The 24,918-nt window shown below is 34.2% G+C and overlaps 1 protein-coding gene and 1 pseudogene across 3 annotated transcripts in view; both read left to right on the top strand.

Moving 5' to 3' along the window:
• Nucleotides 1-24,918, top strand: part of LOC125869305 (uncharacterized) — a 279,493-nt gene that overhangs the window by 139,320 nt on the left and 115,255 nt on the right. The gene's annotated exons all lie outside the window — the stretch shown is intronic.
• On the top strand, nucleotides 1,750-23,642 carry LOC125868461 (uncharacterized; annotated as a pseudogene).

The following is a 24,918-nucleotide window of genomic DNA, read 5'->3' as shown; positions in this document are numbered from 1 at the left end:
CGGATTAACAGTACGGTCCGTAGATCAATCTACGGACCGTCAATGGGCACCGTGGTTCCACACTTGGTCAGATTTCCCTGATTTGTCCTCAACACCTTGCCTGCTGATCTACGGTCATCACCTACGGACCGTGGATGGACCTACGGTCCGTAGATGACCTCCGTGGATGCCTTTTTCTGCATTTCCTTCAGCTGTCTCTAAACTTCCGCGCCTGAACGCCTTTCCTACAAAACATGATAAAACACATAAAAACCAATATAAAAAGGCCCTAGACACACACAACTTGTAAGTGAAATGTATTAGAAATACTGTAAACTCACGATATATCAGGAGGTATCTTCAAAGGGTGAGAATTTGGATCAGAGATACGTAGTTCTATATATTTTGCTCAAGTATTGAGAGAGTTCAATTTTTAATTTGGGATCACTGTAGTACACCGTAGAATTGAAGTTTGATTTGTTTCAAGATATCTACACATGCTTCAAGAGATAATCTGTGTGATACATATTTGTGATTGATGTCTATATTCATGTAAGATTCTGAATTGCTTCGGCTGTGTATGTTATTTTCTAACAATTGACATCAAATTTATACTTGCATCTTTATAGATAACCTAAAATATGCGTAGGTGCAAATTATGCGAGATCATATTGTTTTACCAAGAGAACTGACGGGGGCTTATAATGCCGAGAAGCAATTTTTGTATACGGTTTAAGTTTACCCACAATTCTTTAATTATTAAGATTGAATTGCTAAAGAAAAGAAAAAAATTAACCCATGAATGGTAATAAAACAAGGGGAAATTGTATATACTAGCAAATTATTAATTCAAATTAAATGTTATAAACATAGTTTGATTTAATTGTACCCCATAGCAAACTGTTGTTAGTTCGCCTCTCTCCTGGTGAATCTCGCTCGCCACTCTCGTTCTCTTCCTCGCCTCTATCTCTTTTTATACAAACGTAAATGTATAAAATGTGTCTGTGCATGTTTGAATAAGGCGAGAGAAAATTGTATATATACATATATTTTCGTTTCCCTCTCTCCCCACTCCCAGATCTCGCTCGCCAGTCTCTCCCTCGCCTCTCTCACTTATACAAACAGAAATATATAAATTGCGTTTCTGTTTGTATAAAGCGAGAGAAAAATTGTATATACACATGTCAATACATCTATCTTCGTCCTATACACTTATAATTATACAATACAAATATTCCCCTGCCCAGTTCTCTTTTGCCTTTCTCTCCTTCTTGATTTATACAAACACAAATTATACAATTGATCTTTAATATATGTATACCGAAACAAAAACAAATTATATACAACTGCTTTCTTTTGTATATGTATAGCAAAATATACATATTTATGTTTGCTATGGAGCACAATTATGCAAACTATAGCTATAACATATAAATATAATTTTTGTGTTTGCTATACGTGAAAGTTGTTATTAAAACAATCACTGGTGGGCGAATTTTTTTTGTTCTTTTCTGTTCGCGTGAATGACGGTAGTGGACCAGTGAATGTTTTTTTTTTTTTTCCATCATGATGCTGCATGATTTTTTAAATATAAATACATTCGAATTTAAAATTTTTCAATAGTAGTTAAAGTTGAGTGGGTTTACTTTTGTTTATGATGACAGTGATGTACCTGTCTATTTTTTAATCTTAAATTTATGACTCGTACAAGTGAAGTCCGATAGTTTCCTTTAAGTTCCCACCATTAGCTGACTAATCAACATTGTAACAATGAATGCACAGATCCACTTACCATTGATTAACTCAGCATCCTTTGTATCCATCAAGCTATCTGGTAGATCCAACTACACTCCATGGAGAACCCAGATAGTTTGTCTTCTCCAGAGTCATGATTTACTTGGATTTGTTGATGGAACAACCCAACGTCCTCTGCAGACCATTGCTCCTGCCGACCGTGAGCAATGGAAAAGGAGTGATGAGTTGGTTAAAGCATGTATCTTCGGTTCTCTTACTGATCAACTTGTTAAGGATAAAGCCATTCATAAATCAGATACTGCTAGTCACAGAGGCGGATCTATTAAGGGGTTTGGGGGTGCCACGCCACCCCCAAACTTCGACGGAAACTCTATATATACATAGGTATATATATATATTATTTATATTTATATAAAGCGTGCCACCCACAGAACAAAATTGGCTTGTGGTGCCACAGTAGGAGGGCAACTTTAGAAGGCTGATGTTGTGGGTTCGAATTCCATTTGTACCTATTTTTTTGAGAAAGACATTTTTTTAAGAAAAAGGAAATTTTGGTTGGTTTTAAAGCAACGTAACAGCCCTAACTCTCAAGGTACACTAATTTACCCTACTTTATTATTTGTTGAGGTAAATGTAAAAAAAAAAAAAAAAAACACTTAAATTATTTCTTATTTAATATACTCTCTTTTATTAGTAAATATCTTGTCACATGACATTCTACTGGATAAAATATTAATTTCACATTGAAATACATAAAATATTTTTTAAAAATTCAGACTCCACCCCCTCTTCCACTACTTTTTAGAAATAATTCTAATATTAGTTTTCTAAAAAATTTAAAAAATTCTATCCACCCCATCTAATCCTCCGCTCTTATTTTTTTTTTTATATTTATCTGGTTTGTGTTTTAGATGTATACATATATATTTTAGAAAATATTTTTTTCTACTTGCGTACTGATTAGAAGTTATATTTTTAAGCTAAATAAGATGAAAAAATAAATTTTAAATAGATTTGGTATCATCATGAAAATGCACACACAAAAATATATAATCTAAATAAGATGAAAATTTTATTTTTAAGAATGAATAACTAAAGCCTGCAAATAAAATATAAAAAATTAAATAAAAAAAGGATATTTTTAAAAACAAACAACTTGTTTTTATAATTTATATAAGACATATTATTTTGAATACAACAAATCAAACAATCAATAAGAAATAATCTCAAAATAACTTATCTCATCATAACTAATTTCATTATAACTTGTATTCAAACCAAACGATCCCTCAATAATTAGATTTATAATTGAAACTCTCTAGAAAGTTATTTGCTTCCTAGAAATATAAATTAGATATTTAACTAAATGTAATATTTTTTACAACACATATTATATTATTTATAATTATAAAAAGTAGTGGGAGTAAAACAATAATGGGATCATTTGATCGAGAACTACATGATAACTTTGTGAGAGTGTACGGCACTTTAGTGATAGAACTTTTACTTAACTTCATCTCATATAATTTCATCTTAAATGGCTAAACGGGCTCTTGGTTTGTAATTGTACAGGTCGTAGAACTATTGACCAGATTGAACACATTGCATTAAACGATTATAGGTCATACTTGCCACTATTCAGAGCTTTACTAAGTAGAGATTGGGAGAAAGCTGAAACATTCTTGAATGCACATGGAGGCGCAAATATAGCTTCAATCAACATTCAATTACAGACAGCACTCCATTTAGCAGTTGGGGTAAAGAGTGAAAATGGCAATACGAATTTCATAGAGAAGTTGGTGGCGAGTATAGAAAACAGCGAAGATTTAGCCATAAGAGATTGCTTTGGTGAAACTGCTCTTCACTATGCTGCTAGATTTGGCAACTTAGATGCAGCTAAAATCCTTGTAGATAGGTATCCTGGTTTACCATATATTGGTACTACTGATGGTCTATATCCAATCCATCATGCAGCTAGATATGGACACGTTTCTAGGGATGTGTTCATTCACTTCTTGCGTTTCAATGAAAACCGTGCTCCTTATACTGACTACAGTGGTGTTAAGCTTCTCTACAGATTAGTCGAGTCAAATTTGTATGGTAAGCATCCACCATCCCTTATTTTCTCTGAATTATTTTCTCTCTTACTGTTATTATAATGTATGTATTTGGGTGATGCGGGGAAGAGGAAAATGGGTTTGGGGGAATTAACCTTTTTTTCCCGATGAATGTACCTTTCAAAAAGGATGACTTTGAAGCAATAACAACATCAAATGGATAAATTGATCCAGATGTTCAACTGGTGGTCCCATTTTCATTGTCCAGTGAAAGCATCTTTGTCAATCACTTGATAAATTGATACATATTTTTCATGTACATATCCTCACTACTTTTCTGTGTTTGGTGACTTGCTCTCTATTTTTTAAAAGCAAAATAGATAATTATTGAAAAGTAAATAAGTTTTCATGGCTTTCCGGCTTTAGCTTTTAGGAGTTAGGACTAATAAAGAAAAAATATATAAGTACTCTTATATATTATGGTAAAATATTAAATGAGCCTAATATATCTAGAATGAAAATGTAAGTATGGTAACTCTTAACGGGTTAACGGTTTACCTAATAAAGAAATTGAAAAATCCGTCCCACACCAATAAGCCTTTAATTATAAAATTTTAATTTGTTCCCCAACTGTTTTTTCGATAATCCAGTACCAATAAGCCAATAAATCAATTGTACAGTTGGATTATCGATTACGGTTCGATTTTGAACACCCCTACTTAACTAACAATGGAAGCAATGAGATCCCAATTGGATTAGGTGATTAAAAGTAGCTGATAACTATCAAGTGTTGAAGCTAATACTATAAATACGTGTTTACGGATTTTGATATAAGTGTTGAAGTTTAGTGGGTGTTTGGATATAAATATATATACATATTGGAATTCCTGGAAACAGCCTCTCTACCTTCACGAGGTAGTGGCAAGGTCTGCGTACTATTTACCCTCCCCAGACCCCACCTAGTGGGATTTCACTGGGTTGTTGTTATACATATTGGAATTATTTTAAATTTTTTGTGAGTGATTTGGAGTATCAAATAGGGTAGCTTGATCCCTAGTCGAGCTTGGGGGATGGACTCCGGGAGGAGAGGTTGATGGAAATGGGAGCTTCAGGGAGTAGTGGGGATGCGAACAACATGTGGGATAGGACAGTTGGTTACATTAGGGAAACAGGCAAAGAAGTGCTAGGGGTTTCGATGGTTACCTTTGGTGGTCATGAAGGGGATGGTGGTAGAATGGTGAAGCTTAAGGCAAAGTGGAAGCAAAGTAGACTACTTATGCAAAGTTGGTGAAAACAAAAACCAAGAGGAAAATCAGATGAATTAGGAAAGGTATAACTGTATAAGGCGACGAAGTTAGCGATTACGACAACAAAAATGACATCTTTTGAAACGCTTGTATTTAAGCAAGGGGAAAAATTTAAAGTTGAGATAAAAAGTTGTACATGCTCCCCAAGGCGAGATAAATGAAGACTTGTGACCTAAATCAAGTGAAATACATAAAAGATAAGGAAGGCTAAGTGCTAGTAGCAGAGGCTCTTATTAGATGAAGATGACAAGCATACTTCCATAACATCTTGAACGAATAAGGGGACAAACACATTGTGTTGGGTGATTTGGAGCACTCAAAGAAACGTCAGGATTTTGAATATTATAGGTGTATTACTATTGAGGATGTTAAGGGTGTTATTCGTAGGATGAGTAGGGGAAGATATACCAATCCAGATGAGATTTCGTTGGAGTTTTGAAAGAGTACATGCAGGGCAAGCATGGATTGAGTGGTTAACTAGATTTCTTAATGTCATTTTAAAGACAACTATAATATTATAAGAATAAAGGTGGAGTATATTGATTTCATTCTCTAGAACAAGGGTGATATCTATAGTTGCAATTACAAGAGTATCAAGCTACACACTGTGGAAGTTTGGAAGAGGGAGAAGAGATGAGGGTGAGGAGGGAGTGCTATTTTCGAGAACCTGTTCAAATTTATGTCAGGGTGATCAACTACAAAGCCATTTATCTTATGAGGAGACTGGTGAAAAAGTACAAGAAAAGGAAGAGGAATCGATATGTAGCCTTCATTGACCTAGAAAAAACTTGTAATGAAATCCCCAGAAAATTTCTATTAATATGCCTTGAGGCCAGAGGTGGACCGGTAGCTTACATTAGGGCGATGAAGGATAGATATGATTGAAGCAAGACTTGGGTAAGAATAGTGGAAGAAGACTCAGAGCACCTTTTAGTAAAGATGGGTTTGCACGATGGATTGATGCTTTAGCCCATTTTTGTTTGCCTTGGTGATATTTCGTTCCAACATCTTTATTTGCAACTTTTTCTGCTCAAATCTAAAGACCGATTTAAATATAATTAGAGGATTTGATCATAAAATAAAAAAGGAGGCGAACCTGCTGATTGAGTGAAAACAGATTGGTTGATATGAGTCAATGTTCATCGAAATGAGAGTGCCATCTTGCAACTGATGTAGATTGTAGGAGTTTCCTTTTAAGGATTTCATGTAGCGGTAAGAGAAAAATATGGGATGTGTAAATTAGGTGCATTTCATGGATTCAAACATTATTATTATAGATAAAAGCGTAGTAATTAAGTGGTGAAGGGTTTAGGGGTGGCTAGGCTAGGGCGTCGAGTTGTTAGAACGGATTTTACTACAACACTGAGCCTATCTATAGGCCCGAGTCAAGCTCAACCGAGCTTGTTACATTATTGTTCATTTAAACCTCTCTGTGATATTTTCTAAGAAATTGTGGTGCAAACTATAACTAGCAAGTGTTGTTGATAGATTTTGCAACAGACTTGGTTGAAACGTACCCTGATTTGGCAAAACATGCGACAGACGGAATACCTGCTTTGAAGAACCTTGCCAATAGGGAATTTACTTTTGTCCGCGGAAGTCATCCACACTTTTGGAAACAATTACTCTACTGTCGTGAGTTTAACCTTCTCCTTCTATGTTTACCTAATTCATGTTGTCTTTCGCTGATTAATCACCTTTCCCCCCTATTAAGGTGTTCCTATTAGGTCAACTTCACGGAGTCTCCAAAGAAGACCAAATGCCAATGATCTGGAGAATGACTCACAAATGGTTAAGACAAAGTATAGAAGAATTTACTTCAGCATGGGTCAGTTTTATCATCTTTCATTTTTTCTTTAATATTCCATGTATATCGATTTCTTTTATCCTCAAGAATATTAGGAAAACTAAATCTCATTAGCGTTTCTGTTTTTTTAATCACAGTGATTAACAAGTTGCATACCCTTCTTTTTGCTGTTCTTGAATTTTTAGGTAACATCTCCCACTATCCTTAATGAATTCAATATTTTAGTTTGATTACATATTTCTATATTTGAATTTTAATGTCCATTTTTCTTTGTCTACCTGGATAAATAATAGGCATAATACATAAACATGTCATTTAACTTAGCCTCATTTTACATTTATGCCTTCCAACTTTGGATGTGCACAAGTAGACATTTAAACTTGTATAAAATTGAACAAATAGACACAGACGTCCTACATGGCATCCTACATGAAAATTTGTGTTCTACGTGGTGTCCTACGTGTATTGTGACACGTAGGACTCGTGTGTCTATTTGTTCAACTTTATACAAGTTTAAGTGTCTATTTGTGCACACTCAAAGTTGGAGGGCATAAATGTAAAATGAAGCTATGTTAAAGGGTATATTTATGTATTATACCTAAATAATATTTACTTTAATACAAAAACAATTTTTAAAATGACACTTTCTTCTTGATAAAAAGTTTATTCATATTGTCTTTGAGGAATTTCACTTTACACCAAAAAAAATTGTGGATATTGGAGTCTCTTTCAGATTCAACTGAAAGGACTGAATTACAATCTCTTGGAGAATGTTCAGTAAATTTCTATTGTTATTTCATGGGGGAAACGCGAGACGCCATAGAGGGGAAACTATACACTAAAAGGGTAAAGAATCCATAAGTAATAAATTTAAAAGAGTCGGTAAAGAAAATTCTTACTTAAAGTTCTCTAATATAATGCTAGGGGTTCCCTAATATACTCATGTGGTTAAGTCTCTCATGGGTGCATATCATATAACTTCTCCTCCAAAAGCTGGCCTGAACAGCATGTCGTCAAAAATAAATAATAAGAAAAGTTATTTCATTCGATTACATGGTATCAAAGCAAAAACAAATCCTCGAGTCGACTTCAATTGGTTGTTTCTTTGTTGGTAATTGTCAAAGGTATACTAATTATTTCATGGCCAATTTCTATGGTCCCTATTGGTGCTATTTATGATAGGTTTTGCGATTTATCTCTGGTGTTGCAACTTCAAATTTCATATACAGATACAATGGTTTTGAATTAGTCTGGTTCCCTATTTTTGATATTGTCTTGTCTGATTCATTGGATAACTTTTGGGTTGTTGAGTAATTTTTGACAAGTTTTCTAGGGTCAAACTTCGTTAAATTCCTTTTGCTTACTTATTTGGTTTGATCTTTACTAATTGGGTTTGGGTGTTAATTTGACTTTATTTAGGGTGTCTTTATTGGTGCACATTTTCTTACTTATCTCCTTTGGGTCTGACATTTGTTGGAGTATCAAGATTTATTTGATACAATATATTTTGGTACTCTGAATAGTGATGCTTATAAAAAAAATATTTCCTCCATTCCAATTTGCGTGACACATTTAACATTTCAAGATTCAAACAAGTCTATTTTTAAGCGTAAATTTTTTGTATATCTTTTAAATATTTTGATTGTCAATTATTGTGACTTAAAATACTTTTTACATAATTTACAAATATATAAATTTTATTTCAAAAAGATTAAAGATTTTATGCACAAATTTCTAGTCAGACTTAAATTATTTGATTCTCAAAAAATAAAATGTGTCATATAAATTGAGACAGAGGGAGTAATAAACAAGGGAGAAGTTCTGAAGATGAGTTTGTAAGATTATCGAGAATTGCTCAAGGAGTTGAGGAAAACATGTCTTATCTCCTCTTTGAACAAATGGGTAATTTATTCATATGCCATAGATCATATGATTAATAACCCTGATATATTTTCCAGCTTTCGATCACACAATGCACTCTCTCATGTGATGTACATTGATGGCTCAACATGTTGTTAGAAAACTATATGCACAACAGAAGCATACCAGAATCATACTGCTTACATGAATTATAAATAACCAATAATGTTTATGCTAAAACATATAATTATGCTAGAACACATAAACTTGCTAAAATATAATTTAAGAATTACCTCTTGGAGCATGAGCAAATACCTTTAAGCGAATCCACAAGTTAGACAAATTGAATCCACAAGATAGACAACAACTTTGCAGTCTTCTGCAATGCTCCCAAGTTCACATCCGAACTCTCTCAATACTTGGGTGGGCAAATATCGATAGAAACCTTCTTCATCTCTCTTTTCTAGGTTAGGAGAATCCCTACTTATAGAGGAATCTTCTCAATCCAAAAAGGAGAAGAAAACCAGTTTTTCATGAAAACCAAGAAAAACCAACGTGATTCTTGAAAATTAGAAATCACACGTTACTCTTCCCTTTTTTTTATTTTTTTTCTAGAAATAGGATTATGAGTTCTAGTTAAAGATGGGCACTGCAGGGACCACATAATTAATTACTGAGACTTCCTATTATGGAAATAATTCCAAATAATTAATTTGAATTATTCTTACCATAATAAATTACAAATCATTCCATTAGAAATTCTGAATTGCACTCCTCTATTTATATTTTGAAATTCCCCATTAAACACTTGTGTAATTCCTCATGTTAAGATTACACATACTAATCAAAAAATTAATTACTGATGAATTTAATTCAAATATTAATTTCCTTTAGAGCACTGCTTAACTTATTTCATAAATCTCCGGTAAAAACCTGTATGTCCAAGGAAACTTTGCACCCCTTTTACAAAGATAGGATGGGGCAATTTTTCAATAAATTCCACCTTGGCTTTATCAAACTCTTATCCCAATTTCGACACCTTATGTCCCAATACTACCCACTCTCTAACAAAAAGGTGACAATTTTCCCAGTTTAGCACTAATTAGTGTCCTCACACCTAACAAGTACTTCTTCAAGATTCCGGAGACATACCTCAAAAGACTTCCCAAAGACAAAGAAATCATCCATGAACACTTCTACAAAGTCCTCCACCATATCATGAAAAATGGTCATCATAAACCTTTGAAAAGTCACCGGCGTATTGCAAAGTCCGAATGGCATGCGTTTGAAAGCATAGGTACCATAAGGACAAATGAACGTGGTCTTTTACTGATCCTCGAGCAAAATTAAAATCTGGTTATATTCGGAATACCCATCTAAGAAACAATAGTACTCCTACCCTGCTAGCCGGTCAAACATCTGATCAATAAAGGAACCGAGTAGTGATCTTTTTGTGTGGCCTCATTTAGCTTCCAGTAGTCCATGCAAATTCTCCATCCAGTTACTGTTCTCGAGGGAATCAACTCATTTTTTCCTTCCTTACCACTGTCATACCTCCCTTATTGGGAACACATTGCAATGGACTTACCCACTTACTATCAGAAATCAGGTAGATAATTCCAGCATCTAGCCACTTTATTACTTCCTTTCGCACCATTTTTTTCATCAAAGGATTTAGTCTACGTTGATGTTGTGCACTCAGTTTGTGATCCTCTTCCATATAGATTTTGTGCATACATAACGCCGAACTTATCCCATGAATATCAACCATTTGCCATCCAATAGCTTTCTTTCTCCGCTTTAGGACTCTCAATGCTGCATTAACCTGTATTTCAGACAATTTTGTAGAAAGTATTACGAGTAAAGTTTCATTAGTACCCAAATACGCATACCTTAGGTGAGCAGGCAGAGTTTTCAATTTTCAACTTAGGTGCTCCTTCGATTGAGGGTTTCGGTGGAGGCCCTAACTCAAGATCCAATGGCTTTGTTCTACGCTTATGTATCTCCATGATTGCCAGATTCAAACAAGTCTCTATCTCTTGAGCCTCAGTATCTCCATCTACAGCATGCCCCACTAATACTCTTTCTAAGAGATCCTCTGGTGCAATGAGCTGTGATTCTACTGCGAGATCTACAATCATAATAGCGGACAACTCTTCATAGACAGACGACAATTTCAAGGCACGATAGACATTAAAAACTTCAACCTAATCATGTGCCCTCATAGTTAACTGCCCAGCTCCTATATCAATCAATGTTCACCCCGTAGCCAAGAACGGACGCCCCATAATGAATGGAACTTTAGGATCAGGCTCAAAGTTTAAGACCACAAAATCCACCGGAAAGATCAAGGAACCTACTTGTACTAACACATCCTCTACTACCCCCTCTGGCCTAGCAATGGACCTATCAGTGAGTTGGAGAATAATAGTGGTTGGTTTTGGACTACCTAACCCAAGTTTTTTATACAGTGATGAAGGCACGAGATTAATGCTTGCACCTAAATCACACAACCAACAAGCATGAACACTTTCCCCAATTGTAATCTGCAAAGTAAAATTACCTAGATCTTTTAAATTTTTGGGTAATCTATTTTGAATTCTAGAGCTGCACTCCTCGGTATGTGTTATAGTTTAGTACTCCGTGAGCCTCTTCTTGTTAGCCACTATCTCCTTCACATACTTAGCATACTTTGGAATACCCTGCAAAATATCAACCAAAGGCAGGTTAATGTGAACCTGTTTTAGAAGAGAGACAAACTTATCGAAGCATTCATTTTTATTATGCTTTTGAGCTTTTGTGGAAACGAAAGAGGTGGTTTCTTTTGAGGAACGGACTTCTCAACATTGGAGTTATTTACCACCTCTTCAATTTCTTTTCGTTATTGGCTACCTCAGTATCTCTCTTCTTTGGAGCTAATTCCTCTAGTTGCAACCCACTTCTAGTACTCATTGCATTCAGTTGATTAGGGTTTGGTTCATTGTCATCGAGCAGTCCACCTTGGGGACGCAAGTTTAGGGAATTAGATACTTGCACAACTTGTTTCTCTAAACTCATTTGGGACATTAGGATGTTTCTTATGTTCTCATCCTACTTATCTATCCTAGCATTTATCTTTGTACCTAGTTCAACCATAAGCTTTTGGAGTAACTCCTCATTAGTCATTCCGCCCTTAGGTGCACTCGGATTTGCGCCCTGGCTAGGATTTCGGTATTATTGCCCTGTCCCTTGTGAGCAGCATTGGTTGGTTCCCTACGCTTGATTTTTATTCTAGTTCCCACCCCATGTGAAGTTAGGATGGTTTATCCAACTAGAATTATAGGTATTACCATAGTTTTTGTGCATTCCCCACATAGTTTACGGAATCTGGGTTTGGCTCACAAAATTCGGTTTCATGTGCTCCACTACCACAAACTCCACACCAACTAGTTGTTTGTTGTACCACATTCACCGGTTCTTGGTTTAGGGCCATTCGTTTGAAATGCATGGCTATGTTATGTTGTATCGCATCCAGTTTGACATTTATGGTGATAGCTTGATCTATATCTAAGATTCCCGCGGCCCTTTAGGTTGTGGTTCTAGGAATTTCCCCTTCATAAACCGGGTTCATTTCTGATAGTCTATCTAGTAAATCGAATAGCTCCTCCTGGGTTTTTTCTAAGGCTTTTCCACCTGCTTCACTATTAAGAAGTACACGTGCATTATAATCTAAACCCTCAAAGAATGTGTGAGCAAGTACCTCATTAGCTTGGTAGTGGTGCGGGCAATCATTCAACATTTGTTTGAAACGAGCCCATGTTTGGTACATATCCTCCTATGTTTCTGCTTAAAGCTTAATGTCTCACTCCTCAACCGTGCGATTTTTCCGAATGGAAAGAATCGACTCAAGAACTTCTTTGCTAGATAATCCCATGTAGTGATGGAGTTTGGTGGCTCTGAATCTAACCACTTCTTGGTGGCTCCTAACAACGAGTGTGGGAACAACGTCAACCTTACATAGTCCGGTGAGACTCTAGTTGGGATGTCTGTATCACTAATCTCTAAAAAGTTCCTAATGTGGATTTGAGGATCCTCATGGTGGAGATCGATAAATTGTCCCATCGCGTGGATGAGTTGTACCATGTTCTATTTTAGTTCAAATCTACCCCCCGGTGGCAGTTTCCTTATACTATACGCCACATTGGCTGTGAGTGGGACTGCCACATCACAGACTGGTCTTGCAGGTATAATTGGAAGTACATTGGGTACTTCCTGGTTTATGTTGTTCACGTTTTCTTAGTTGTTACCCTCATTTCTTTCTTGAAGACTCAACCCCAATTCTCCTTAACGTCCTAGATTAGCCATTTTCTGCATCGGCCTAAAACTCTTTCAGGTTCGTCGTCTGGTTCGACAAGTTCTCCTTTCTGAGCTAGACTTGAGAGTCAAGTGCCTGCAATACAAGAGCTAAGATCAAGTTATTAACACCTCATCAATCTAATTGTATACTTAAGAAAATCAAATATAAATCGATTTTTAAGTCCCCGACAGCGGTGCAAAAAAATTGTTGCTTCCTAATATACACGCAGCTGTATGTGGTCGCTCAAGTAATATAGTTTCGTGAAGAAATGAGTTTCGTTCCCAAGGAACTTATGATCAACTTATATTCAATACTCAATTCTACAACTAAACAAAAGTAACCGTTTAAAAAGGGTGTGATGATTAGTAACTACTATTTCTAATTGTGCAATAAATAAAAGTAATCTATTGTGAACAACTTTAAGATGATGTTTTAAACATGTAAAAGACAATTCCAGGGTTGCAGCATGCAATGGATTTCATGTATCATATCTTAGGCAATGAACTAATTTCGGTTATCAAGTTACTAGTTTACAGGGTTAATTGTATGAGTCAGGTCTCTCGACCTCTAGTCGCCTACTCCAGTTAGCTGTCTAACTACATTGTTGAGTGGGGATAGCAGGACTAACTGGCGATCATTTATATTTCATCCTGTTTCGTAACCAAGCAAGTTGCTCGGCCGGGTGTCACTCCTGAACACACATCAACTCAATGGATGATCGAGCTTTCTATATTCTCTGGTCTATCTACTCTCTCTTCTCTCGATTTTAAGAATAGACAATATATTTATCTCTAGATGGCCAGTCAAGAAATACTAAAACAAGAATATAGAAGTAACTTATAATGATAACCAAGAATTAATTCAAAAACTTATAATATTCAATAATCAATTCGTAGCTATAGCCCCAGAACATGGGCGTTTAACCTGAAACTTGCAAAATATAATTGTTCATGCGATTTCCAAAACAAAGAAGAGTTAGAAAACTGGAACCTATCATAAACGTTGGATCTTGCTCTTGCACACCAAAAAAATGTCGAACCCCCAACAAAATAGCTCTAGGGGATCTATTTATAGAAGTTGGGAAAACTAGAGTCAAATTCTACTTCAACTAGGAGTCCTATTTTAATCTAATTTTGCTGGAAAAGTCGGTATAAGCCTGGGGTGTTGTGCCACCATCGCGCCAAGAAGTCACCTCTACAGTTCTTCCTATGGCGCGCCACGCCAGGTAGTGCACCTGGCATGTGCGGCTGTAGTGAAGCTCTTGGCGCGTCGCCCCCATCAGTGCGCCAAGGGCCGACCTCTGTAGTTCATGCCCTGGCGTGTCGCGCCTATCAGTGCGCCAGACACTAGTAGTTCCAACCCTAGTCTATTTTCGTACGTCCTTGCTTCTTTTTTCTCCGAATCATCTCCAATTTCCTTGAAAGTACCTGAAACAACTAATCATGTGCGTTAGTGCACAATCATCGCAAGTTACACACAATCAAGCTAATAGACTCAAGATTATTCTTTAATTCAATCTCATAATGGGCAAATATCACCAACTTTGGCATATAAATATGCCTAAGATCAGGTATACAGTCAGTGCTTTGAATATAGTGAGTATGTGAGACATGCCTCACAATTCTAGTAGACTGATCATGATAAATATGTGAGACTCCACTAAATATGGAACTAAAAAACATGAGCTGATGCAATGATCAAGTAAATTAACATGCAACTAATAAGTATTGAACTGAAATAATTAAGTAAAGGGTTAATGTAATAAGTGAAAACTGAATTATTGGAGATACCATTTAATCGACTTACTACATCTAAAATAAATGGAGTCCAACATGAACCAAGTTTAGAGGGTGCTTTGCACCTTGCCAAGGTACGAACACTCTCTGACGTGGATCCACTAGGCTGATGTCAAAAAAGGACTATGGTGATAGTCCTGGTGTGATGGGTGACCCTTAAAACCTATGGTAGCATGAAATTCTAGAAATTAGGTATTGTTACTTAAGTATTCTCTACTTTCCAACAATTGCATCAGTCTGATTGCTTATTTCCTTGGCAACAATGCATCACTAACCTCTTCATCAACTAGATATTAAGAATGTCTTGCTGAAATAATTAAGTTTCATGCGGAAGCTAACAAAGAAAACCTTGAGACCATAGATAAGAAGACAAACAAGAAATATACCAAAAGAGACAAAACATCTAACGTGATTTGGTTACGCTACCGACGTCCACAAGAGGAGATGAGCAATCCACTATATAAAAGAGAGTACACAATATTGAGAGAAATAACCTCACATAATTCACTCGGAATAAAAAGAGGTTCACACAATTGCTAACGTAACACTGGTGTCTCACCATTTCTCTCCCTACACTTGTGAATGGTACTAAGTTAGAAGGAATTAGCCTATATTTATAGAGTCATAAAAAATTTTCTATGGGAAAAAGAACTAGTCAAATATGAAGACTTTGTATTTTCCTTTTCCTAAAAGGAAACTATAATTATGCTAGGAAATTAGGGAAAACACCCAACATTTGCATAGCAGACTTACTGGGAAATTTATATGGAGAAACAATTTATATGGAGAAACCTCCAACATTGTTTCTTAGAGGAGTCAGACTTAATATGTTATCTCAAACATTCTCTATATGGCCTCAAACAATCTCCGCGAGCATGATCAGGAAGATTTCACTCGGTTGTCCAATAATTTGGAATGTCTTGAAGTAAAGCACATCACTCTATTTTCTATCGACATAATGGTCCAGAAAAAAATATTTATTTGGTCTTTTATGTTAATGATATTGCCATATTGGAAATGATCTAGAAGGAATGTCTCAGCTAAAACAACATTTGTTCAGTCACTTTCATTCCAAACATTTAGAAAGTTAAAGTGTTTTTGGGGAATTGAACAAGCCCAATTCAAGACAAGTATTGCTATCTCACAAAGAAAATATGCTTTGGTCATACATGTTAAATTGCAAATCTAATGACACTCTTATGGATCCAAACATCAAACTCGTTCTTGAACATGGGGAGCCATTGGAAGATCTTGGTGGATATCAAAGACTTGTTGGTAAATTGAATTATCTGAATATTACACACACAAATATTTCATTTCCACTAAGTGTGGATAGTCAGTTTCTCCAAACTCCATGTAAAGATCACCGAGACATTGTAATTCACATCCTTAGATACATCAAAAGAGCTCTAGGACAAGGATATGAGACAAAGGTCAAATTGACATTGTTGGATATTCTTATGCGGATTGAGCAGGTTCTCCGACAGATAGAAGCTCTAAATATGGGTATTGTATCATGATTGGAGGCAATTTTATCTCTTGGAAAGGTGAAAAGCAAGATGTCATTGCCATATCTAGTGCAAAAGCATAATATTGAGCTATGACCCTTGCTACACGCAAGCTTATTTGATTGAAACAACTTCTTCAAGAGCTAAAATGTGTTGAATTCAAACACATGAAGCTTATATGTGACAATTAGGCTGCCCTTCATATTGCGTCAAATCTAGTTTTTCATGAAAGAACGAAACAGATAGAGGTGGATTATCATTTCATTAGGTAAAAGATTGAGTCGGATGTTGCCACCACCTATGTCGGTTCAAATGATTATTGGCAGTTATTCTTACTAAGTCCCTTAGAGGAACTTGGGATTGAATACATTTGCAGCAAACTTAGAGCATATGACATGTACGTTCCAACTTAAGGGGGAGTGTAAAGTTATTATCAGAAAGTATTTCAATTATTAGATTATGTGTAGATAATAGTCAAAAATTATAGGTAAAAGGCATGATCTCAGGGAGCATTATATATATATATATATTAGTTTTAGGTGTAATCTATCATTTTAAGTATGAAGTGAAGTACAGTTACATCATTAACACATACAAATAATTGCATACAATTAGGCATCTAAATGGTTGATACCGACAATTAGTCTAAATGAATACAGATCATTACAAACTTCTCGTATTTCCAGATCACAATTTTAAGAATACAAAAATCAACAAACAATCGTATTGTGACATCTCAATCTCAAGATTAACTTATTTCACCAACTTACTTTACTTGCTTAATTATGAAGTATAATAACTTTCTCATATCCCTCTTAGCTCATGTGCCCTCATAAATAATCACTCACAATATATTCAAAGCATAACAATGGACGCAAAATATAGAAAGAATCCACTCACACTCTAATAACGCGTTCAAACTAGAATAAGTTGTCCATTTACATAATTGTCGGATCAAGCAAATTGTAAATTTCGATTACTCATAACTCACGATTCCAACTCTATAATAAAGTTTCAATTTTGACTTAGATGGCTAGGTAAAATCCTAATGAGAATCGGGTACCAGAATAAACAAGAAAATAATGCGGGAGCGAAATTATAAAGATTAAAGATAGAAATTGAAAGATATGTGAAGTTCAAGAATAAAATTTCCAAATTCAAGAAAAGTGCTTAGAGCCCTAATTGATCTTAATATTTAAAGCGAATTAAAGCTAATTATGATACTAATAAAATCAATTCAAGAACATAGATCAAAAGTGATCTAGACCCCTATTTTGAAGAAATTAGAGAGAATAATTAGAATAAGACTAATCACCTTCTTTAATTTACGAATAGAAATAAAAGATATCAAGTTAAGAATTAATTTTACTTTTTAAAGAATCGTTCTTATAAGGTTGTAAGATAAAGGCATAGTCACCCCACACAAAAGTGTAAAGAAGAGAAACCTCTCAAATAATATTAATCATATCTTTTCTCCAATAATAAGATCTACCCCCTATATATAGGGAAAACCTATCCCAAATAAAATGAGATTCAAATCCTACTTTTATGGAAATAATAACTTGAAAATTTTAAACTAGGAAATATTAAACTAAGAAACTTTTAAACTAGAAAACTTTTAAACTAGGAAAACTTTATACTAGGAAATATTTGAACTAGGAAGCTTTTAAAATAAGAAACTTTTATTCTTCTATTGGGCTCCATGTGGGCCCTCTTCTTGGGCCTTTATGTTGCCCAATCTTTCGGCTCTTGGACTCGAACTTAAACCATGAAATATATGTAAACTTAGTCCACCTCTTGTTATAGTTTTTGGGTCAATCTTGGTTTTTCTTCCATGATAAACATCTTCTTGATTTCTCATTGCAGCCCGTCAACTTTAGTTCAAGTAGGCCGACATGGATGCTACCATTCCCCTCTTCTTGAAAATAATTCGTCCTCGAATTTGAATCTCGCAAAATCAAGAAGACATGCATTAGCAAATAGTATCCATTACTCGAAATTAATAATGGTAGGAACAAAACAAGATAGTTACTATGTGTCCACTTAAATCGGTTAATTCTAGCTTGTGTAAATACACCCTTATAAAGTATGTGAACATCATTATCCCAATAGAAAGTCTCCTACTTATATAAGCACATCAAAATCCTTGTCTAGATTCCATTGCAAATGATACATGCAACTTCAATTTAGTTCTATCAACAAAGTAATCCATTGGTTATGACAAAGACACTACAAAATTCGCATCAAATTCGACACTTTTGTGATATAGCCAGGCATTCTTGATTATACCTTCCAAAGATTCTCCTACATAAAAACTATTCATATAAAAATATAGTTTCCAAAAAGGTTAAAAGAACCTTTATGGTTCAAGTTAAAATCTCCATTAAATTCTAAGTACTTGCTCAAATTCTTAAATAAAAAATCACGAATAGGCTCATCAAAGAGTATTTCATCACTAGTATCATAATAGTCATGCATCACCTTCTAATTAGTAGAAAACACCTTAAAGCTCACACTCATCAAGATTTGAAGAATTATGTCTCATCTCATAGTAAATATCATATTCCAACAAATTATCACACAAAAATCGAATTCAACACTAAAACTATAAAAGAATCATCTAACTCATTCACAATCTTCCTCGCACAATCATCACTTCTCTTTTCAACAAGTGGAAATCCACAATCAACTATATCATGCTCAATTTTAAAAGAGATCAAATTACTCTTACAGAACTTGACAAATATTTTTTATATAACAAAATATCATCATCCTCAAAATTAATGAATTCACCAACATAAGAATTAAAAGTGTGGTTCATTACCTCCAAAAAGACCTTAGGTGTTTTAGGAATACCAAGAATGTGAATGAACCAATTATACATACCGTACTTGGTCTTATGTATAATGGGAATAACATCACCTCATTTTTCCTTGCTCATTGATGTTAGATCCACAATTGCCTTATTGAGCTTTTTGTTATGAGTCGTATCTTGGACAAGATCAAAAGAATTATCTTGCACTTGCTTAATGAGACAACTAGTATCAACCACCTTAGGATTAAGTTTATCCAATGATTGTTTTTCAATGCAAACTTTCTCATGAGTACCTACAAGTGAGTCAAAACAACTAGAAGAAGAAGAAGTTAGAATGTTAAGAGTTAGAATAAGAGATAATCTCAGTCAAATTCTCTTGTTTTTCTCTCTCTACCTCAAGACCATCCCTCTTTTCTTTTTTCTCGATATCACTTTTTTTCTCACTTGACATCTCATTCTCTTCAAAAAAACACATCTCCACCTTTTTCCTCTCTTGAGATGTCAATATGCACTCCCTTACTTCTCTTGTTCTTTTCTCTCTCATAATTTCTCATTGCTTCTTTCACACGTTTATGATCTTCATAAACTTGAGATGGGATTTAAGGTGCAAGTGTATATTTTTTTTTGTTAGCTCAAGAGAAACTCTATTCTTTCACCTATCGTGAACTGCATTCCTATTAAATTGGCATGACCGTCTAAGCATGATGTCACAATCTTGTATTGCAATGAGGTCACAAAGAACATTATCAGAATACCTTCCTATGGAAAAAGAAATCATGTATTGCTTAGACACCTTAAGCTCATTAATATCATTCAACCGGTGTCACTTATAAAGAGTAGTGTGTTTAATGCATGTAAGTTTCGGTTTCTCCACAACATATGAACTTACCACATTAGTACCACTTTCACTATCAATAATCATAGAGAAAATATTACCATTTATCGCATACCTTGTATGAAAAATATTTTTCCTCCTCAATTCATAAAGGTGATATTCATATTCTCCTATCGTGTGTGATTGACACTTCAGCAAAGTTGGTGTCATTTTGAGTTCCAACTTCAGCTTTCGTACCTGGTTCAAACATCTCAAACAATATCAAAGAAATAAGTATCTCTCAATTTGAATTTTTCTTCTCTCTATTGATCTCACTCTCTCTTGACATTTTTCACTCAAATTACTATCTTTGGATGAATCCTTTAGGATTTTTGTATAAACCATATTAGTAACAACCTTTTCGAAGTACGATATATAAAGAAAATAATTAACCACCCAGATAAATTAGGATTGATGAGACGAGAAAAAGATCACTTTGTGAAACAAGAAAAAAAAAAACTTCAAATTTTCCCTCTTCTTGATTTTCTTTCTTGATGTAGGAAATCAAGAAACACAATAACCCCAAAGTTTCTGAATGCAACTTAATTTGGAAGAACGTGAAACTTTTCCTCTTAATTTTAAATATAATTTTGTTTTTTTTTTCTCTCCTTTTTTTGTAATTTTAATTTTTCTTTTTATTTTTTATTTTTTTGCTTTGTAGCTTATCTTTTAAACAACTACAAAAAAAATATATTTCAAACTCACAAGATTATCAAGAACAAAATCTTGATAGAACTGATACCACTTGATAAGAATCATATACCAGAATAAATAAGAAAATAATGCAGAAGTGAAATTATAAAGATTAAAGACATAAATTGAAAGATATGTGAAGTTCAAGAATAAAATTCCCAAATTTCAAGAAAAGTGCTAAAAACCCTAATTGATTTTAGTATTCAAAATTAATGAATAAAATTAATTATGGTACTAATAAAGTCCATTCAAAACTTTATACTAGGGAAGTTTTAAACTAGGAAGCTTTTAAAATAGGAAACTTGTATTCTCCNCTCCTATCGTGTGTGATTGACACTTCAGCAAAGTTGGTGTCATTTTGAGTTCCAACTTCATCTTTTGTACCTGGTTCAAACATCTCAAACAATATCAAAGAAATAAGTATCTCTCAATTTGAATTTTTCTTCTCTCTATTGATCTCACTCTCTCTTGACATTTTCCACTCAAATTACTATCTTTGGATGAATCCTTTAGGATTTATGTATAAACCATATTAGTAACAACCTTTTCGAAGTATGATATATAAAGAAAATAATTAACCACCCAGATAAATTAGGATTGATGAGCTCGTACTTGAACCATGAAATATATGTAAATTTAGTCCACTTCTTAGTTATAATTATTGGGTCAATCTTGAACTTTTCTTCCATGATAAACATCTTCTTGATTTCTCATTGAAGCCCATCAACTTTAGTGTAAGTAGACCGACATGGATGCTATACAATTCCTAGTTTTCCGATTTTGAAACTAGGATTAAAATCTTGGATTTCTCCCTTAAAAATATTGGTTCAACGATGAAAAATCAATAATAGTCAATTGCAATAGTTAAAAAGTGATGTAGAATTGTTACCTCAATGATTTAGGGTGATCTTCAGGCTCAAAATGGCTAAAAGTAGTTGAAGGGTCAGGTTGTTATATTGAATAACTTCTCATCTTTTGGCATCTTTCCACTCACAAGTATAACATTAAATAACTTGTCAAGTCATTCTACTCCAACCTTGCCAAGGCACTTTAGACCGATCCACAAGCTTTTCATTGCATTATTTCATTTGCGGGTCTAATTATATTAGTGTAGCTAAAGTTCTTCTCTAATACGTATTTAAGTATGAAGATCAGCAAAAATTATCCTAGTTTGAGTCACTTGACTCTGTTCACCTCTCTTTTCCTCCATTATAGATTTATTTTTCTCCTTCTCATGTCCTTGACTTTCGATACAAGTCATCTAATTCTTCAAATTTATCTATATATGCCTAAGGATTTCACCTACACTAATTTCTTTGTACTTTGTGTCTCAAACAAATTACTCTTTTTGCGTTGTTGTGTTGCAGTGCCTCATTTGAAACGAGTCCGAGATAAAAAGTCAATTCATCACAATGCATTTAACTATGCAACATGCTTATGCGAGAAAATAGAAAATCTGCGTGACAGAGAAGTTGAATCTATTGCTGGCAGTTCTCTACTTGAAGCAGCATTTTGTGACAACTATAAGCTTGTTGAAGTTATACTCAGAAGCTTTCCTTTTTTAGTTTATTATGATGTTGAAAATCAGAAGAATATTTTACACATTGCAATAGAGAATCGCTGCAAAAATGTGTTTAAGGTGGTCTGTCAGATGAGCCAGATTCTGTACCATTTGGTGGTTGCTGTAGACTCCTCTGGCAATAGCATCTTGGATTTGGCTGGAAAGTTGGCACCACCAAATAAGTTAAACCTTGTCTCTGGACCAGCTTATCAGATGCAACGAGAACTACAGTGGTTTAAGGTGATTTAACTTCTGTACTCCAATCGAATTTATCTCATTATGTGGTTAAGAATTAGTACTCCTTCAATCCCAAATTATTTGTCATGTTTCCCTTTTCAAAAGTCAAACTGGATTAGATAGAGTTTTGATATTCAAAAACTATACAACAAATTGCAATTTTTCTCATGTTAATTTTAAGATATTAGTCAAAGTTCACGTAGTTTGACTCTCGAAAAGTGACACATGACAACTAATATGAGACAAAGAGAGTAACTTCTTTTACATAGACTCTAACTAAGCATTTTAATTACCGCATGCATTATAAGTCTTTCCAAATCAAATTCAGTTTTTAGTATACAACCTTGAGTAAATGTTTTTCCTTTTAATGTCCAAGTTATATATGTGTTGTTGAGCAGTCTTGTTGCATATAATGCTGATATCAAATATATATAAATTAGGAAGTAAAGCAGATGGTCCCGCCTGCGTACTGGGAACGCTTAAACCGTGAGGAGAAAGCTCCGTATATGGTTTTTACTGAGGAACATGAGAAGTTGAAAGCAGATGGAGAGAAATGGATGAAAGATACATCAAGCTCATGCACCATTGCAGCAGCACTGATTGCTACCATCGCCTTTGCTGCAGAAATCACAGTACCAGGTGGCAACAAAGAACAAAGTGGACTCCCCATTTTCTCTGGAAACATTGCTTTCATCATTTTTGCAATCTCGACTGCAGCTTCATTGTTCACTTCAAGCACCTCTCTATTAGTGTTCTTGTCAGTTTTGACGTCTCGTTATGCAGAAGAAGATTTCTTGCATACTTTGCCAAGGAGTCTTATCCAGGGACTGGTAGCTCTGATTTTTTCCATATCATTCATGATGATTAGCTTCAGCTCAACAGTGTATCTCATGTTTGGGCAGCAGAAAGCATGGGTTCTTATACCCATCGCAACAATGGCTTGCCTACCTATTACTTCATTTGTGCTTCTGCAATTTCCCCTCCCTGTTGATCTCATTTCCTCAACATATGGGGCTGGCATTTATGGAAATTAAAGAAGAGTAACTTCTTGTTTTAGCGACTATTAAAGTATTATTTTTGATTGCTTGTTTTAATATTCAGTGTGTTGTTCGAACATGTTAAGTCATGTTACCTTTAAAAGTTGAGTATTAACTACTATATTGTTTCTTAATGAAATGTACTCCTCCTTCTGCTATCTCTCCATAATCAAACTACGCGAATAGAAGATAAAGAATCTTATAATTATCAAAAGTAATTTTTATGTATCATATTTTCTTTATTACAATGTTCAATATTTGGAAACATTAGTTTGTTGCATTTGTCTCTGCTCTTGAACCTCGTAGAGTAACTACTAGTATACGTCAAACAAGGGGACTTGATGCAAGTGATGTTTGTGGTTGTAGGGATAATGCCACAATCATATCATTATATTACGTTATTCATGAAAATATTATAAACTTTTCTCTCTCTTCCTAAATTTTTTTCCTAAGCAGTATTTACCTCACTTTTTCTTTTTTCTTTTTTTAAAAAGAATACTTAAATTGTTTGTCAATATAATTCTCTATGATAGCTAATTTTAAAGAGAAAGATCCACAAACAATTTGAATCAAAGATTAACTTAATTGAAAAAAAAAATAAGAAGAAAGATAGATACAGGGGGGAAAAAGTAGGAAAATAAAGAAAAGTTTATTATGTATTTATGGAGAAGATAGTATATTATTATAATATGACATTATTAATTTGCTTATGAAATAGTATTTCTTTAAATTATGATTAAACAATTGATGTAATCAATTAAATCTTAGTCATTATTTCCCCATATGTCAAGTGTCTTCAATCAAAATAAGAACTTGGAAAAATGGAGAGAGGAGAAATGGAAAAGAGCCGGATCTTGATTGTAGTAAACTATGGGTGAAATATGAATTAGTCAAATGAGTTAAGCTTCCAACTTTTACTCACTCAAAATTCATTGAAAAAAGTGAGGTTTTTGAACCTCCATATATCATATATCATATATTATTATAAGTGGGAAGCTTCAAAAGTGAAAATTTAGATTACCATTTTACTCCTACACTAAATCAAATATTTAATTAATTAAATAATAAATAGTAAAATTTAAATTAAGACTAAATACACGTTCTAGGATGAGTTAATAATCAAATATCTAAATAATTTAATAGTAAATAGTAAAATTAAAATTAAAATTACCTCAAGGGTTTATAGTAAAATTTTAAAAGTTTGAAGACTTAATTACACATTTTAGGGAGATTACCTAAGAAGTTTAACAACCCTATTTCTAGGTTTACTTGCATTTCTATATTAATGCTCCACAT

The sequence above is a fragment of the Solanum stenotomum genome, chromosome 6, assembly GCF_019186545.1.
Source record: "Solanum stenotomum isolate F172 chromosome 6, ASM1918654v1, whole genome shotgun sequence".
NCBI classification, from domain to species: Eukaryota; Viridiplantae; Streptophyta; class Magnoliopsida; order Solanales; family Solanaceae; genus Solanum; species Solanum stenotomum.
This window is presented reverse-complemented; position numbering and strand designations above follow the sequence as displayed.